General features: G+C 46.4%; 1 long non-coding RNA gene across 1 annotated transcript; it reads right to left on the reverse strand.

The window, feature by feature from the left end:
* Positions 1-12,271: 12,271 nt before the first annotated feature.
* On the reverse strand, positions 12,272-18,304 carry LOC119402804 (uncharacterized). The gene is made up of 3 exons (XR_005185937.2): positions 18,236-18,304; positions 14,978-15,054; positions 12,272-12,350 (listed from the first exon to the last, which is right to left on the reverse strand). It is a non-coding gene; the product is annotated as an uncharacterized LOC119402804 (long non-coding RNA).
* Positions 18,305-18,336: the final 32 nt, after the last annotated feature.

Here is an 18,336-nt window from a genome sequence, read left to right on the forward strand (position 1 = left end):
AATTGTTAAAAAAGTTGCAAAGAATGCCTAGAGATGTTCTTATGAGATGAGAACGCAAACGCGTTTCATTTGCGTGGGTTGGTGTTCGGAGCGCGTGCTGCAAGGTTGTGTTGACGCGTTGTGAATTAAATGATAGCAATAATTCATTTGGTTTAATGACCGAAGACCACGATTAAAGACGCCGTAGGGAGGTCTCCTGAAATTTCGACCACTTTGCGTTCTTCAACGTGCACACAAATCTAAGTGCACAGGCCTTAAGCATTTTAGACTCCATTGATATGAAGGATTAGTCAATGCGGGAGGCCGAATGCTGCAATAGAATGCTCAGGCCGTTGACACCAGATCGTTTTCTCTGGCTGCTTGCCATACGCCCCCGTTCTGGAAGGAACACTAGCCACACTTCAAATATTTTTTAATAACTTACTTCCTGTCTGAACTGCATCTTTCCAACCCCTCCAAGACGTGTCCATCAAGGACGCCAATGTAACAGAATCATTTACGAATATCCAACTCATTACGTTAGTTTACTGAGCAGGATCATGTGTTATTTTTGCCGTTCCTTCTGGGAGTCGGAGACTTGGGTGTAGAGCCTAGACGTTTCCATGGGCGCTCGTCCACGATTACTTCTCGTCAAGGAAGCCCTTCACCCACGAGCATTCTCCGATGGCCACGTCAGACTCGCTGGAGCTCTGCATCTGCATGCTACTGCAACGCTCACTCCGCAGAAGTTGAAGACGAATTGTAAGGGCGGACAAAGGCATGCTCCCATAGAATCGGGACATTCCCCTTTCCTGCCGGGATTTCCCAGGCGTCTACAGGTGCAAGTTTCTGCAAGCGCCGGCGTCGATCACTTCCGGTGGGAGAGGTTGTGTTTTCCGGGTAGGGGGACGCTCGGCCCGCATGCGTTATTCCCAACCCCACCAACTAACGTTTTCGTCTCAATGCATCGGAAGAGTACAAGAAGAGGCGGTTTGCCTATTATGCACCCAGCAATGCAAAGCTATTAAACCTTCGATCGTTTATTTACGTTTGTGGTAAGCTAACGCAAGAAGCAATCAGCTGTGTAAACGATGCCAAACAACTGCGGAGCCGTATACGACAAAAACGAGTACTTTTTCCCGCACTCAGCCCATCTGCGTGTCTGAGAAATTCGGACTGTAAAAGATTAGTGCGAAGTCCCGAAGCCACGGCGACACAGACGGAAAGATAAAGCACAAATAAAGAAAATAATATTCAGCGGACGCCCCGCGTGTAGCAGTTATCGCGGCTCAATATCTTGTACGGAATGCATCCAGCTGCATGGCGCCGCACGTTTGGAAAAACTGCCGATTCATTGCCGCTAACGCAGGCCACGCGCTGTCTTGCAGATAATGCTCTCATTCAGTGTTCGAGCAGCTGAAGCAAGTGTGCCTGAGGAGTGCTGCCATCTAGTGGCACAGTAAAGCGACTATGTTCCGGATCGGTTACGGCCCCCAAGACCGGACGCACACTCGTCGTTTAATCTTTGAGGCCATACTTCAGGGGTTCGCGTTGTAGGGATTCTTCGTCATTCACGTGAAAGTGGTTTTCATGCGAATGGAAAGGAGGTTAAGAGATGATCATATGCGTCATAAAAATGGCGCAGTTTACACTAGCTCCACCAGGAGTGGGCCGTCCAGCGGGCCAGGGCCGTCGCCGAGGACCTCGAAAGATGTTCCTCGTATGGTGGATCCCTGGCAGCCTAGCCCCGGCTCGACCATTGGGCAAATAATGTTTATTCAACTCAACTAGCTTTGGAGGCAGCGTAATTGCAAGCGAAAGATGGGATACGCGTGCACCATGATTCAAGCAAGCTTGCCTGAAGAGTGCTCCAGTCAGTGGCGTACCAACTCGTACGCGAGCGGAGGGGCAAGCGTCGCTCACTCTGTCCGCGATATATATATATATATATATATATATATATATATATATATATATATATATATATATATGGCATTGTCAATACGATGAGTATGAAGAACCTGCTATGAAATTCTCACTCCTGAGAATGAGCGACGCTTGCCTCCCAGGGGCAAGCGTCGCTCATTCTCTCCGCGATATATATAAAGAGTATGATCTTATTTTTAGGTCTGGCGGTCCCATGCCGCCAATTTCCCACAGGGTGGGTGCCCTCCCAAAGCGATATGAACTTCGTTGTGCCGAGCACCCGGCCGGAAGTGCGCTTGTCCCTATTTTACCGGTAGGTACACGGCGGCAGCAATTCTCTGCCTCCCACAGCAGCGGCGGATCCTCAACTATTTCACCAAGGCTGTGGTAGGTTAAGGTGCGCCCAGGGGCCTTTACAGACCCTTATGGGGCCACCTTTCGAGATGAGTACCCATTAACAACCGAGCGCCAGGTAGGTGTACTTCTCTACCCCTTTGGAAAAACCGGTGGGTTCCCGCTCTGCACTGGGAATCGAACCCGGTGCCTCCCGCATTGGAAGCGGACGCTCAACCATGTAGCCACCGCTGCGGTCGCTTGGGAGGGTACCCACCCTATGGGAAATGGGGCCGCCAGACCTCAAAATAAGGTCCTTTTGTTCAGGCACCTGCCCGTCTGCGGGCAGGTAACCTGCGGGGCATCTTACATTGGGCAGACGGGCAGGTGCCTGAACAAAAGGCTTCAGGAACACAAGAATTTGTGTAGTAGGCTTGCAATCGAAGGGAATCTCGCTCAGCACTGCTCTGATTGTAAATGTAACGCTAATTTCAGGGACACTTCCATTGTGGCGCATAGCAAGGACAAAAACAGAAGAACTATCATTGAAGCTTACAGTATGATGTCGGGGAAGTTTGGCGCATGCGTTAGCTTCCCATCTATAGCACTCACGGAAAGACAAGTGTCATGTTTAGCGACACAAATATAAATGTAATCGGAGCATAAGTGACTTCTGTGATACAGACAAGAAGCAGGAAATAACGTAAAGTTTGAATTAGATTTATGCACGTGTTTCACAGCATAGATAGCACCAATGATTGGCTCATGCGTGGTTTGCCTACAGTGCCCTTTCTTTCGTATTACGTCTTTTCTTCCTCTCCTTTTGACCTTCTTGTTTCAATAAATTCAGTTGTTAGAGGCGCTTCGTCTGTGTTGTCCATTTTTTCGTCCTCAACTTTGCAGCGCTAAAAAATTTTTTTCTACAAAAAAAAAAAAAAAAATCTACTTTTCGCCCGCAGTCGACGCATCAGGGAGGCTCTATGAGAAACTCGGGCGGCAAAAGATCAGCGCAAAATCGCGCGGCAACGGCCCACGTAGAAAAGAAAAAGCAAATATAGAAAATGACATTCAGAGGAAACATCGCGCGTAGCAGTTATCACGGCCAGACATATCGTTCGGGATGCTCGCTGCTGTATGGCGCCGCATGACTAGAAAAACTGTCGATTCATTGCCAGTGGCGCAGGAGGCCCGCTGTCTTCAAGATAACGCTCTCCCTTCAGAGTGGCGGCAAGCTTTCCCGGGGAGTGCTGCCATCTTCTGGCAGTGCAAAACAATCGCTCCGAATAGGTTATGGCCTCCAAGACGAGCCGCACACGCATCGTTTAATCTCAGAGGTCATACTTCAGAGGTTCGTGTCGTAAGTTTTTTTCTCATTCACGAGAGATAGGTTTTCAAGCGAATGGAAACGAGGTTAAGGGGCGTTGGATATCCGAGATAAAATGCCGCAGGTTCCACTGGACCTAGAGGCCGCGTATTAGAAAACGAGAGGCATTATACGCGTGCCCCATGATTCAAGAACTCTTGCCTGAAGAGTGCTACAGTCTCTTGTCACTGTGGAACACGTGTTGTCAATTAGTTCTTGCCTCTATGAGGGATGCAGGGGGCTTGCTCAGTGTCAAAGCCCAAGGCTTACTGCATTGCTTTGGAGTCATGCGGTGTGATTAACTGTAGCCTCGTTTTAGCACAGACATCAACACCTGTCGTATGTACGACAAAAAATCACACCATACCCCGCTAAAGGGGACCGTGAGGCGATGCGAAGCCGGAGCACTTGCACGATGGCGTTCTGTTGGCGTTCGTTGGGCATGCTACCGACCTCGCGTCGTGGAACGCGAAGAGGAACGCTACGCGCGTCGTGTCTTCCATCTTGCCTGGCCGTTAATTCTCACAGGGCGAGCGGGGAACGCGGTCGATAGGCGCGCGAGAAGCGGGGAGTGTAGGCGAGGAGAGAGGGGGAGGGGACGCGCATGCGCTGGCGCGCTGGTTTATCGCAGCGTTGCGCAGGAGAGAATGAGGCACGCGAGAGGGGGGAGCGGGGAGGATGGGGGAGTGCAGAGGGGAGAGGGGGAGTAGAGTGGAGGTGTGTGGAGATTTTGTGCATGCGCAGTAAGGGTGGTCACGCCGCACACCACCGACACCGGATTGCGCTCCACCATAAGATGCTTCGCATCTAAAAAGCCGCATGTGTCACTCGTTGGAGAAGGCGAGTACTTGAAAACGATACATATGACAAGCGTCCGTTTATTCTCTTTGCAACGAATATTCGAACAGGGTCACTGACGAGTGCTGCCTTCCTTTGCGAACTTAATCGTTCTCAATGACTCATGACTATACTCGGGGACAACTTTCTGTGGCAATGAAGGGAAAGCTACAGAGCCACAATGCACGTATCCTACCGCTAATAAATGTAGTCCCACAATTGCGTCCGTGTTTTCTGCGTGAGATAAATAAAATACTCCTTCATTTTCTACATGTAGCTTTTTGAGACGGAACGCAGCGCACAGAAGCGAGATATTTGTATTTCTTTTACTATTTACGTTGTCACTTTGCGTTTTTGCGTCCGTGAAAAAGTCGCGCCTTTTACCCGTACCTTGATGGATGCAGCGCTAGCCATCACTTCCCACGGCGTTACGCGACGCGCGCCAAACCGGACTACTTCGCGTAGCAGTACAAGTGCAGACGCTCCGCCCCCGTAGCTTTCCCTTCATCGCGCCAGAGAAAGTTGTCCCCGAGTATAGAGACAGGATTTGAGGCAGATGCCTATTTTGTTCCTTACACTCCTATCACGCCACTTATATATATGAGCGTGAACTAGAGGCTAAGGAGGGTTTTTATAGTGTTTTCCAGTGCTTATAAATGTCTATTTTTGGCGTTCGTGCCTGTATGTCTATAAGTACCTATGAAGTTTGGGCTAATTGGTTAAAATGCATATTGAAAGGGTTTGCAGCGCAAGCACGGTAGTGCTGAAGGAGCCTATGAATGTCTATTTTCAAAAGTGGCGCCTACATGAAGACTACTTACCCTCATGTTTCTCTTCCCGGTGCAGCATGAGCCATTTAGCCATGTCATCGCGGAACACTGACTGTTCGGAAGTATATAGGGTTAAACCCCATCCTAGTTCAACCAACACCCGGAAACAACAGCGAGCAGCAAAACTTATTTGGAGACTAGTTGGTTCGTACTTGTAAACTCGACTTGCTGCTCAACCAGCAGGAAAGAAGGAGGGAGACAGGAAAGAGCGCAGATTACTACTTTCACTTTGGCTTTTCATATGTTGTCCGCGCCATCTTAGAGTTTTAAAAAGATAAAATAATGAAGAGATAAAAGTAGAGGTGTACAACCTGTGATTATGTGGTGTTTTTTCACAGCTCTGTCCACGGTGCAGTGTTGTAAATGAATCTTGGTGTTGTGCGCATCGTGATGGCGCAGCGTGGCATGCCTGTAATTGGCTTCGTGAACTGAGAATAAACAGTTGGTAGTCTGTGCTCTTCCTGTCTGCCTCCTTCTTTCCTGCTGGTTGCGCAGCAAGTCGAGTTTACAACAGCGAGCAGCAGTGAAATTGCACGCGCCGGCGAGCATACACCACCGTGCTGACATGGTGCGAGCGGTTGTCTAATGCGATATTGCTGAGAGTCGCCAGAGGAGAGTGAAGAGCAAAAGAGGAAGAAAAAAGTGATGTGCGCGCGGGATTTGTTTAGCTTTTAACTTACCTTTCAAGGGGTTCACCGCAAGGTGAGAAACTGATTCTACGTGATTAGACCCGGCCAACAGGAAGAATCCCCTCCTTGTGGTTCTTTAGCGATCTGGATGTCTGCTCCTGGTCTACCCTTCTCAGTCAGGCCGAAAAGAAAGGCACAAAGATGTTTGTTGATTGGACAGTGGACACTTGACTCACCATGCTACAAAATAGGCGATGAGACCGTGTTATGCAAAGCGTGCCTGACAAATGAAAATTGCACGGCTACGTTCAACTGTTGCTGCCTGTATACCATCTTAGATAATAACACCATTTTGCTTTCCTGTGGTAAATAGAGCTCGCGCACGTCTTCCTTTGAAATTATTTGCATTTATGCAAAATTTATTGCGCCTAAATTTACGACATTGGAGGTCTAAAACGCCGTTTCGCCCGCCTATTTCTGGCGCCTAAAATGCCCATTTTTAATGCCTAAAAATCCGTCCTCTACTCGTGACCTCCATGATGAAGGCAGCCGGATGTTTAATTTTAAAGCCCAGGTGTTATTTCTTCGCTTTGTAATTTGTGTTGATGCTTCATTGTAGCTTTGTTTTGTGAATATAATAGATCTTATAACATATCTTAGATGTAAAAATACTGGAATAAATCTATGGTGGCTCCACAGCCACCATTGTACTCCATAAAGAAGGCGACAAAATTCCAATAAAGAAGGGCGTGAGGCAGGGAGACACGATCTCAACAATACTATTCAAGGCGTGCTAAGGAGGTGTTAGGGCTATACATTGGGAAAAGTTAGGGATACGAGTTAACGGAGAGTACCTTAATAACCTGCGATTCGCTGATGACGTTGCATTGATTAATAATTCAGGGGACGAACTGCAACTCATGATTACTGAATCTTACAAAGAAAGGAGAAGGGTAGATCTGAAAGTTAATAACGTGGATACGTACGTCTTAACAGTATCGGCAAGTGATAACGCGCATGATGCGTAATTGGTACAGCTCATATAAAGTAAGTGAATCAAACAAAATGCCAGTTGAGCTGGCATGGTAATGATGAAAAACTGCGAGAAAGAGTGCAGAATGGGTGAAGAAGCGAGAGACCTTAATGAGGCAAACTGAGAAACCCCTCGAGACTCAACATGTACAAACGCTTTCCCATAGTAGAGTACTTAGTACTTTAAATCGTCACAATTTGTCCAAATACAACCGTCTGTGATATTCTAAACACGAGCTCCATCGTTTTAAGTTGACACCACTATCAGAAAAGAAAATCCTGGACCTTGACCACGAGTTCACGCATGCACAAGGCCCGAAAGCCCTATTGGGCTACTTGAAGGCGACCGGACTTACCAGCAAGAGTTCATGTTCTGTGTGTTCTCACCAACTGTTCATTGCTTTTTTCTTACTCTTGTTCTTTCTCTATCATCCCCTTTCCCCCCCTCGTCTAGGGTAATCAACCGAGCTAAAGCTACACTCTTAATCAGGTCCTGATTAAATGCTGGCTATATCCAGAAACTAGACGAAGAATGTCCGGTTTCCTGGCTATACCTAGCACCTTAAGCCGGACCTGAATAAGAGTGTAGGTTAACCTCCCTGCCCTTCCTCTGCGTTTCTCTCACACTCTCTCTCTCTCTGCTTTAGTATAATGATGAAAAATATTTGGTTGGAAGTGGTGCTGGAGCGAATGTTTCTAGGAAAGGACGTTTTCTTTTTTACTCTGAACTGAGACTTGAAATGAGGCGAAATGATTCAATTTCACTGAGGCCAAAGTTAGGCACATGATGTGATAGTGGTTTATCTATTTCATTCCATATTTAGCTGTATGGTGGTTGTGGTTGAATATTTTTCAGCACTCTCAATTTTATTGAAAAGCTGGTTCCGAATGGCACTTTGACTATAACAGTCGCTGCTGAATTCGAATCCGCCCTTCAAAATATGTCGAAGGCTCTTTTTAAGGTGCATTTTACGCTTGTCTTTCGTGCAGTTTGTTTTCTATCTTTTCCTAGCTTTTCTTTCTCCCACGTTCGTGCTCCTTACTTTATTTTTTTTTCATAGCATTCTTTTTTTGTTCAGCTGAACAATGCCAATATTGACAATAAAACCTTATTAGCAATAAGCATAATTTATATATCTGCTCGTTATCATTTTCTGCATCCATAAAGCTCTATGCATGTACATAACTGTATCTTTATTATCTTTCTATGCAGATGCAAATGTAGGGATGTAAATATGTACAAATGTTGTATGTTAATAGACGTGGGTATGAGTGTGTACATGTATAGACGGGAAGATGTAAAGATGCTGTATAGCATAGATGTGGATTTAGAAGTGTGTAGAAGATGATGTATTTTTCTCTATATAGATGCTGTATTCTGGTTGTGAAACCAACGGGGCAGGAACCCCGTCAAGCTTCTGTTGTGCAGCTTTCTGTTCCTTGCCCTTTAATTTTCTTTGTTTTTTTTTTTTGCAGCAAAAAAACGGAAAATGCGAAATAAACTTGAAACTTGAAGTTATAGACGCTGTTGTATAGGAACTTGATTTTGTTTACACGAATGCTGCATTTTTCCTGCTTAAGAGTAACAATAATGCTCCTTTCTTACAGTTCGGAATATGTGATCAGAGACAATGCGTTGGAATTTACGGCTGCTTTGAAATGGTCGCGTTAATATTCAAAATCTAATCGAATAGTGTTCAATTCTTGTTGCATTCGGTGTTATCGCAATTCGATTCGTATTCGATTAGCTTCTCACGTTCGCTATTTGTACTCCCTTATCCCATTCTTGAGAGATCAGTTCTAAATAGCTGGGGTTGCTAAAGTCTCTAGACCTTTGAACAACAGTCTCGTTTCTCAATTCACCTCCAGATGAAATGACACTGTCAGTCTGTTATCCTTCGCTTTATTTTCTGTTTTATATGCTAAACTGCTTTTACCTGCGTATGGTAGGAAATCACAATGCCCTTATTGACTTGCTTGCAGTTCATACACATCTCCAAGACCTTCTCTGGCTCTTTCGTTAGAACAGATACACAGCAAGGTGCTGTTGCCAAAATAGATCACAGAGTAAATGACAGCTTCGTATTCTCAGGGGCCGCCTATGATGCGGCAAGGAAAACGTCTCTTATTTCTTTCGTTTGCATTCCGTAGGATTGCAGACTCCATGACAGCAGAAGCCAGGTGCGCGGGTGTCCGGGTTCTAAAAAAATAATAATAATAGAAAGAAAAGTAGTTTGCGTGCATTAGATGGAGAGGCTGGCTCACGTCAGCTCTCAGCGCATGAAGCACATCGCTAAATAAAGCATTACCAAAGCTTCTAGAGGGGCTTCGACGAAATTTGATTCGAGAGATTGTCCGTAACTGTGTTGAAATATACCGTAAGAATTTGGGACACTTTAACAAAATTCAATACTCGAAAATACAAAGAAAACAGGGAAAAGGCTCTATAATTCATTGGTAACACACAGGGTTGCGGTTCTGTCAGCAAATTAATTAAAACAGGTGGTTTCACTACGTTTACGAGAAAAAGGCCATGTTTTGCACATAACTCCTTTCATATGTCCAATGGTCATTACAAAACTAACACATCCCATATCCTCTCTTATCTCCAGGCTAAGCAACTGCAAAATGACATTCCCAAACGATCACGCCTTTAACCCAAAGAGTCAATTCCTCTGAATATTCCATCTTCCTCCCGCAAAAATGACTGGAAAAACCTCTCTGACGAATTTGTAGGCCAAAAGCGCTTGCGTCGCTTGTGTCGTATTGTTCTCTCTTGTCTCCGTCGTCAGTGTGCGCTCCGGTAGCGATGAAATACCTCGGTATCTTTGACGAGAATTTGATTTTATTTTCTCTGTATCATGCTGAAACTGCCTTACGATTTTGGTTTCCTATTTTTCTTTTTGTGCCAATGTACCTTTCCTATGCATACGCACCATTCGGTTATGGTCGGACTTAGACCACAACATTTATCAATAAAAATAAATGATTAAGAAATATGGGCCCGTACATACCTACTTAGGTCTAACAGAGTGTAAGTGGCAAAACTTCAAGATATTCGACACGCGGCGGTGCTTGGAATAGAGCAGCATTCGCGCGAAAGTGTAAAATTGAGATTTGAGCTGAATGACTCGGTGTCACAATAGCGTACGCGACAAGTTCCTACTGAGCACACACGATCCACGCGAAACGCTGGGGCCGATAAGACCGTACACGTGAGCGAATTGTTTTTTCATAAAAATGCCAAGATACTTATGACAGAAGGCCTTATATGTCTATTAAGTAAGGCCCAGTTCACTGTCGCGGTACAGAAAAGAGCCCAACTGTCTACGCCAAGCAGTCCTACAACCTATATGCCACACCTCTTACGCACTTACCAAAAAGGCAGGAGGTTAAAAAATTGGCCGCGTATCTGCGTGCTTCGCTGCAAATGTCGTCTAAAGACGATAGAAGAGGCGCTGCGTGAGATATGAACGCCATCTGGCAATACGTCGGGAAACGTGAATGCTGTGTTGCGGGCTGGTAGTCCTGGCGCAGCAGCAGGCGAAGACCGGCGGTGACCAACGCGACCGGCGGGGACGCCAGCCAGCCCGAACACGCGGTTTGGCGCGAAGCGCCGAAGCAGAAGAAACGTCCGCACTATACGAGTACTCTCCACACACTCTTTTATATTCACGTCGCCTGGGTAAAGCAAGAATGCCAGAGCGGCGCCCCATGGCATTCGTACAGTGCAATACTGAACCGAAACCGAAACACAACAATGAGCTCGTGCACAGGGCACAGAGGAAACCAAGTTTCGGCGCAGTCGCATTCTCAGCGCAGCTTAACAAACTAGGGTCTCTAGAATTACGTATCTATGTATTTTCTATTAAAGGAACACACCACCTAATAATTACCTAGTGATGTTGCGCCTCAGATGTGCGTAATTTTTGCTTTTTGATCAACAATGTACACAAGTATGAACCTAGTCAGCCGTTCACGATGGCTGGCCCTTGGGCAAGTGGTTCAACTTTGGCCGAGTGGCTGAATCGAGGGACGTGCCGACAAACAGAAAGACAGAAAGACAGACCAAAATCTCTGCGTTTAAGTTCCCCAAGAAAGACTATCGTCTTTAAAAAAATTAGAGCATCTCCCGCTAAAGGGGACCATGAGGCGATGCGAAGCCGGAGCACTTGCACGATCGCGTTCCGTTGGCGTTCGTTGGGCATGCTACCGACCTCGCGTCGTAGAACGCGAAGAGGGACACTACGCGCGTCGTGCCTTCCCTCTAGCCTGGCCGTTAATTCTCACAGGGTGAGCGGGGAACGCTGTAGACAGGCGCGCGAGAGGGGGGCAGCGTAGGAGAGGAGAAAGAGGGGGAGGGGCCGCGCATGCGCTGGCGCTCATCGCGGCGTTGCACAGGAGAGAATTTCGGCATGTCGAACCCTCATTTCAGAGGAGTCAACCGAAGCAAGCGCTGGACTGAACGCGCGCAGCGCTCTACCACTTGAAGGAGAGGACACTAGAGGAGGAGAGTAGCGCATGCGCCGCGAGAGCAGAAGCGAGAACGCAGGAGCAGCGCAAGCAGGTGCTGGGAGAGAAGTGGAGAGAGTAACGCGCCGCTATTGGAGAGAGAAAAGGAGGAGAGTTGCGCATGCGTAGTGTGAGTGCGGAAGCCGCGGGACATACCCCCAAGCAAGAGATGCTTCGCATCGGATATTAATAGAGAGATAAACGGAAGTCAGGGTTTAATAATGGAATAAACAGCGCTGCAAGGTTTACAAGGCTGGATGCGCGAACGTCGCATGGGATGTTCTTGTCTCCAGATGTTCTTGTATCCAGTCTTCGTGTACTTGTGACGTTTATTCTTGTTCTGGTACGAATAATGTAGTCGCCGAATGTGACTTTCTCCGTTTAATGAGGCATATAAGACTGAAGTGCGCCGCTGGAGCGACGAAAAATTGGAAGTTTGTCGGTGCGAGGCTCCTGACAGCATTTTTCAACGTGTCTATAACAAAACGCAACTTCTAATTAGGGCTGCTGAGGTATGCGTATATCCCCGCCCCCCTTCCGCGCCTCAGGGGAAGAATTCGGAGGAAAGGAGGGGGGGGGCTACCCCTTGCCCTTTCACGAGAAAGTGACGTCACGAACGGTCACTATGTACCATTGCTAATTACACAGGTTCCTTCATATAATGACGCAGCAGGAGAATTTCGTACAAGGAAGATGTTGCACTACAAACAGATGGATGAGAAGAAAAACTTCGTGCTACACAAACAGATGAAAACTTTTCCCTTTAAAGAGACTTCCATGACCTTCCGGGTCCCCGCAGCGCTCAGAGTGGTCGACTCGCTTACCAAGCATCTGCTGCCGTCTGATACACCCGAAGTACCACACCTTGTTCCTCTTGCAGTAGTGATGGCAATCCCAGAGGTAATTTTTCTGCAATTAAAAAGAAAACATGGCTGATCCCCCTTTCATAGGAATCGATATAACGCGAAAGTGAAACATGTCTTCACAGGGGTAGTTGTGTGTTTATTGTGCATTCTTTCGGCACAAGGGGCGAAGGAATGAATGCTATAGCAAGAAATTGGAATGTCACGCGTAGAACGGCAAGCAGCTCGAAACTTACAGCGCGCTTTAAAGCAGAATGGGCGCACAAAAAGAACATACACAGGACGAGCGCGAACTAACAACTGTCACAATTGTTACTTCTCTGTGTGTGAGCAGCGTGCTCCTTTCTGAAACGCGGCCGCTGCAGCTAGTGAAGTGGCCTTCGTGTTCTTTGTAACGTCAACGGAAACTTGCGGTCAAAGCACAAGACGTACAAACCGCCCCCATCACGAAATAAGCGCGCGCGCACAAGAGACACCCCCTGTAGAGGCGCTCTTGCATGGCAACGCGCGGGGCGACGACCTTTAAAGCGCGCCCCCTGCGCCCTTCGCGACATCTCGCTAGTGATAACAAGAACGCGCTGAAGCCACTAAGCTCTGAGTACCGCCAACTATAAATGGTGTGTATAAATAGCTCGCCGTTAGTAAGCTGAAGAACGTACGCTCTGTGGCCGAGTGGTTTCTCGGCGCGCACTGCGGAGCGAGGGGTCGTAGGTTTGACTCCCGGCAACGAAGCTTGTTTTCTTCTAGTTTCTTTCTTTGCCATCTGTTAGTGTATATTTTACAACGTCATATACGTGACGGAAATACGTCAGTGGAGCCGTGGTGGACCCCGGCATAAAACACTTTCGTGTTAAAAAGAGAGACTAACAAACGCATGAGTGTAAGTACAGGCATAGACAATTCAAATGCGAACAAGCAGGTCAGATAAAACACGTTCTTTTGTTTTAGTTTCCGCTAGCACGCGTAAAGTGAGCATGATTAAGGCGCAAACGCTTAATTTGAGGCCTCTACCATCATTGGAAGCCATATAATTAGGGGTCTGACAGAGGCATCTCGAGTTCTCACTCGGACAACCTCTTTTAGATTTTGAACTTGTGTCCCACGATTGGCAATATTTTGGTATGCGCTTCGACTTCACCTCGTAGCAAGTTGTTGGGAAATACGACGCAAGTAAATTTGCTGAGGAAAAAGAAAAGTGGCCACTCCGCAGCATATGGTTTGCGTTCTTTTACCATGCTGCATTTCTTGTATATTATATATAAACCCGATAACAGACACACTTACTAATGCAACAACATCCATTTGCTCAACCCCTCCCCCCCCTTATGTCCGCTGCAGCTTGGTCGCCTATTTTAAAACCACCGACAGCCATTTGCTGCTAATCGTCGAACGCGAAGTGTCCTATGGGCCTTCGCTGCTAACGTATTGATTGCACAAAGTCGTGTTTAATGAGTAACACCGAGATTCTGCGGGGCTTTTCTGGAACCTTCGAGATCGACCACGCACTGGACTTGTTTCTAGACCTCTTACGCCCCGAGTCCGCCTGTTACCCCCCCACAATTGCGTTGTATAAAGAAAAAAAGCGTAATCTGAGCATTATACGGTGCAGCACAATGAGCGTGATAGTTGAGCATTGTATCGTTGACTGTGACCTGTGACATCGCGAGCAGCAAATCTTCCGCTGACATGTCTACACCATACGCAGGCACAATATCCAATTACAGAGTGCACTTGGGCCCTATGTAGTCCTACCTAAACAAATATAATGACTCTCCGGGTCCGAGGAGATATTCTAGTAGATATTTAATCATTAGATATCTGTTGAATGGTAGTTAAAGTGCATTTTTATTTTCACTGTGGTAATATTCGCGTGCCTACTGCATTTGATCTTGTAGCATAACAGCCGTCTTTTGTTTCCATTTTTGCGTTTAACAACGGGCTTGTTCTGTCACTCTGCTCCCTGCATCTTAGATGCTTTCACGAGTATATTTTTGTCTTCGTTATCGTTTAAGTGCTTTTGGTTGTTTTACAGCGTGTCCGTATAACCACGATATGCACCTTTGACTGGCCACATGAAATAAACAAAACAAGATAGAAATGTGAAATCTTCACCGAATACACGCAGTGGTTCTTTGGTGTACACGCGATGACATTCACGTTTCACTTTTCTCACGCATTCGAATTTAGAAAAGCAGACCCAGAGAACATACTTTCCTGTGTACCGTACACATCTCGACTGGCGTGGGCGTGGGCTTATCCACAGCTGCGCACTTCGTGGTGCTGCGTTATCACCTATGTGATAATGCACATTTCTGTTTAATATGATTCCATTCCACTCCTGTAATAGCCCGTTAAAAGGGCTGATAGTATCAATAAATGAAATGAAATGAAATGTGCGCACACCGCTGCTCAACGTACTACGGAAACTTGGATAGTTTTCCTTTCATTTGGTGAATATTTCACATTTCTATTTTGTTTTGTTGCTTTCCTGTGACCGGTCATAATCGCACCATGACTTAACGGACACACTGTAGTACCGTACGCAATATTTCGGTACAACTGGCGTTACGTATCAACAAGCCTCCCATCTTTTTAAATTCATGAAAGAGTGAGACCAAGCGGCACAGCGTGATTACGAAACATCGCTCAAGTATAAAGAAAACGGCAACTTACAGTGACCTGTTTCTTGGCAAGACATCGGTGGTACTTGTATTGGAAGACATTCTCCATAACCCAACGGCTCCTCACCTCTGCGCAGTAAAGAAAGTTGTGCAAAAATTGTTTGCTATAAAATGCAAAGCGTGTTATTTCAATAAAAGTAGTTGGAGTCAGCGCCCGCCCTGTGTGTACATACTCTGTTTTCTTCTCGTCAAATGTAGCGCTACAATATTTTAAATAACAATGTACGACATCACAATTGTAAACGCTGTTCAAGTTTTTACGCCTGCACGCGTAAGTTTGAGCACATTTTCTTAAGCTCGCCTGCTGAGACTAGGAATAAGCATAAGGTTTGTTCACGCGTATTGATCAGCTTTGAGAAATATGCCACGCGTGGAGCTGAAATGGACAACTCGCCGCGAACATCGACAGATAAATGAACCAATAATGCACAGTCATTATTCAAAGGCGATTAGCTCAACTGACTTGTGGTCGAGCGGCGAATCGAGACACATGGTGCGTCGATAGCCGAGAGCGTCAAGCCATTCCATTTTTCTCTAGCGGGGGTGGCCGGCAGAAACGGACCGGTCGTAACGCCCGCGTTCCGCAAGCTCGTTTAGCAAATCGTTGGTTTGAAACTGATTGATAAAAAGGAACAGCTGCTCGCAACGCCACCTAAAAGAAATACACAAACGAAAACCTTACAAACAAGTTCATGTGCTGCGCAGCCAGGACAGCGCATGATTCTGCCGTGAAGCAATGCATGCTATGTAATCTAATATCATATTTGGGGTTTAACGTCCAAACCACGATATGACTATGAGAGAGGCCCGTTAGTGGAGGACTCCGGAAATTTTCGACTACCTGGGTTCGTAACGTGCACATCAAATCTAAGTACGCGGGCCTCAACAATTTCAGCTCCATCAAAAATGCAGCCGCCGCGCGCCGGGATTCGATCCCGCGACCCTGGCGTCAGCAGTCGCGCGCCCTAACCACTAGACCACCGCGGCGGGAGGCCAGCTATGTAATCTAACAGGAGGGTTTAAGATGCACTGCTTTCTGCCGGCCACCCCTGCATGACAGCATGGATCTGCTTGGCACTCTCGCTACGAGCGCGCTGGAGGAAAACAGCGCCACCTATTGCTATGTCACCGCTCGGGCCACAAGCAACTTGTGGTAATCTCTGTCCGTTGCGACGGTTACACTTGCATCGAAAGGAAACCGGAACAGCGATAGAGTTAAGATGGAAGACAATTCGTAACGCATTTGTCTGGCTCATACATACTTACTACTTAAGGTGACTCCATCACAGATGCTCAGTTTCGCAAACAAATCGCGATTGGCGGCCCCGACCAATGCAGGTAACAGATTTCGACTTCAAAAAATTAGGCATCGAAGGCGTTCTTTATTACTCGTCGTTCAGGTTCTTTACTTTTTCCAAATGATATATGCAACCTGGAGAGGGAACGTTTAGAACCATTAAATACTCTGATAGATGAGTGTTTCACTAGGATTATTTATTTGTAAACATTTCAACACAGAGCGGGTCTTGGATGGCAGGGCTAAAGGCAGAACATTATCTGCCTGACTGAAACCTTGTCACCCATGCATTTGATCTAACGGTGAGGCAGCAAAGAACACAAGGGCATACATAAAATTTGCGCGAGCGAATTACAAATACAAATAGTAGTACAGGTTAAATAAACGTGAATAATATAACGCAGCTTCTAGGAAACGAGAGTTTGGTCCACGTTAATCAGATTTGTAATAACTCACAAATGTTTACAAGCGCAATGTGACACTGAAAAAAGTGAAAAACCAAAAGAATAATTATGCAGACAGCACTCAACGGAAACGACACGTGCGAAAGAGTAGACCTGCTAGCACTGAATTCAGTCGTAGTAGGAAGCAAGTATGTTTTCATAGCATTTTTAAAGCAGCTCGGTGATCTAGTTTCCGCAATGCTAACAGTGTTTGGATTTTGCCTTGAATATGAGCGTTTCATATATAGTAGAAGACTCCTCTAGCCATTGTACCGTTATTTTAAGGCTTATAATGGAGAGTATCGGAAGCTTTTTCTGAAAAACGCAGGCTTTTTGATCAATTTTATTCGATGGCGTTGGTTACTTGCTCTCCCTAGGATCGTTGCCTTTACATCTGCGTTCTTTAGACACAATGCAGACTCGTCACCTTAAGTTATTCTTGCCACCCAACAGCATCTTCCACGTTAAGTTGCTCGCATGTTCCACGTTACGACTATCAAAATTTCCCCTCCTCAGTGCAAAATGTAAGCGCTAATCAGTTCGCAGGTTCTGCGCAATGCTCCCTCCAAACGTTTTCCTTCCTCCATGCCCGAGAGCCATCCACGTCCTTAGCAGCGCAGCACTTCAGTTGCTACAGGCAAACAATGGTGGCCATGCGTTCATATGCATGCAAGAGTGAAATTGAGCAATGCGAAATGACAGGTGACATCGATAAAAGATCAGAACGCCATACCAGCAACGAGTGATCGCCTACAAGCCCTCGATCGAGATATCATGAAATATTGCCAAACGGCGCATACGAATACGCATGCGACCGGCGCACTTTCGGGGGGCCGTATTCTTGTATACTCGCCGGCACCGGGACTCTCGCGTGCAACGCCACCGCCATCAAAATATCCAACTCTTAAGCAAGCTTCGCTCTGCAAGAATCCTTCTGTGCAAGGATAACAATCTGTGCATGGATCATTCCAGATTTATAGTGCATGTCTAGGAAATACACTCACGTGGTCTTTTGCCTAAGGAGACTCGAGGCGAGAGCCATCCAGTGCGGCCATTATCATAATCATAATCATAATCATAATCATAATCATAATCATAATCATAATCATCAGCTTATTCTTCTTCAATGATGGTTACCGCACCGGTGTGGCTCTCGCCTTCGAGTCCTCCTTGAGATACACTATAGATGATGATGATAATTGTCGTCATCATCTTCATCGATGATGGTGATTATGATTTTGAGGATGGTGACCGCAGCGGACGGCTCTCGCCTTCGAGTTCTAACAGAGGAACAATCAGATGGTCAGATATTTAACGGCTATTCCTGTAGGCAACGACCACTACTACGCCGACGGTTTCTTTTCCCATTTGGTGAGGTATATAAGGCTTTTGCCTTAAAAAAAAACTGTGCCCACCATTACAGCTGCTAAGGTACTACATATCCCTCCTTCCTCCCCGGAAACTGACGCCCCTGTTAACCGGCGATATCCGAAATTAAGCGATAACTCACCTAAGTCATCGTATTCAATGCATTGCCCAGCCTTGCACACGCCCGCAGCACCGACAGGTCGTTTTCTTCCGATTCAAATTCTGTAAATGTGTAAAAAGCCA

Source organism: Rhipicephalus sanguineus, chromosome 8, assembly GCF_013339695.2.
Source record: "Rhipicephalus sanguineus isolate Rsan-2018 chromosome 8, BIME_Rsan_1.4, whole genome shotgun sequence".
Classification (NCBI taxonomy): Eukaryota; Metazoa; Arthropoda; class Arachnida; order Ixodida; family Ixodidae; genus Rhipicephalus; species Rhipicephalus sanguineus.